The following is a 1,377-nucleotide window of genomic DNA, read 5'->3' as shown; positions in this document are numbered from 1 at the left end:
TTATAATGCCAATCAGCAGGGCTGTTATCATCTCTCTAATTAGGAAAGCAGCCTAAAACAGAGAGCACTGGGGAAATGGTAATGTTATGGTTTTGCACTTAAAAGGAGAGACATTTCCTGCACTGTAAGAATCTAGGATTGGGGCTGACAAGTCCTTTAATTAATGGGCAGGATTCCCTGTGTGTGCAAGTGTGTGTGCATGTTTTAATTCATAAAAGTGGACAAAGGGTGCTAGGAGGGGAGGAGAGGAGGAGAGGGTGGTGGGGGAGGAGGCTGAGTCCATTAGTTTGAAGATGAACAGAGTTCATAGCTACATTCATCTTTTTTTTAACCCCCAAAGGACTGAGGTGCAGAACTGGAGTGAATCGTTTTTTCTAGAAATTTGAATGTTTAACTGAATAAAAGCCCAAGGCCAAAAGCAAACACAAAGTTTGAGAGAACCCATATTTCAAGTTGGCACCCCGCTGTGTTCTGGTTTCTCCTTTGCACGGTCTCTTTGGGCTGGTGTTTCTACACAGCTCATCTGGGCTTTAGTTTGGACTGTTCTCCCATTCACAGGTGACTAAGAATCTTTTTCATTTTGCAGTACTAAAGAAATATGTAGCTTAAATAATTCCAGGAACAAGATTACTCTTACTGTTTTAAAAAAATGTGGCCTAGTATCCTAAGAAAAAGAGTTAATATTTGTCTTTTTGAGGGTTGTGAGATTGAACACTTGGAATCTGGCAGCGTCGGGTTCTCAATACTGTTTTAAATGGCTTTTTAATGCTTAGGAAAAATTCTCCAATGACTCTAAGAGATATTTCTCAATTTCTTCTTTCCCTCTCTCTGCAATTATTGGCAAATATGCATACTTCTATACATCTTCATACATAACTGCATATGGGGTAGATGAGTTTGAGAGGCAATTGAGCTAAGATTTGGTAAGATCTTACCTAATTTATAATTTATTTTCCCAAAATAAATCTAAAATGCTCTATTGCCATCTCATATCTACCAGTGTGTTGCCTAAAAATAGCTATTGTACTTACACCAGCAAACTAAAGGGATGTGGATTTTACAAAAGTTACAGTGATTGATTAAACAATTTTATCTTACATGGAACTAGTGCTTGGCTTATAAATTTCACTATGTAAAATAAATAAGATTCTTAAGAAGAACATAGCTTATTCATTCAATTTTTTTTTGTCATAGTATCAATGTCTTTTTAAGGGAAACATAGCCTTACCTTTTAAAATATCAGTAAATTTAGAACCCCTAAATTTCACCTGATAAGAACAGAAGAGCTTTACAACAGTGCTTATTTTATTTTAACATTTTGTAAACAAATTGGAGGGAAGAATAATCCTTAAAGAGATTAATGGTGTTAGCAGTTCC

Source organism: Ceratotherium simum, chromosome 17 (genome assembly GCF_057802395.1).
Source record: "Ceratotherium simum simum isolate JZ-2026a chromosome 17, ASM5780239v1, whole genome shotgun sequence".
Lineage (NCBI taxonomy): Eukaryota > Metazoa > Chordata > Mammalia > Perissodactyla > Rhinocerotidae > Ceratotherium > Ceratotherium simum.
Note: the sequence above shows the minus strand (reverse complement) of the source record.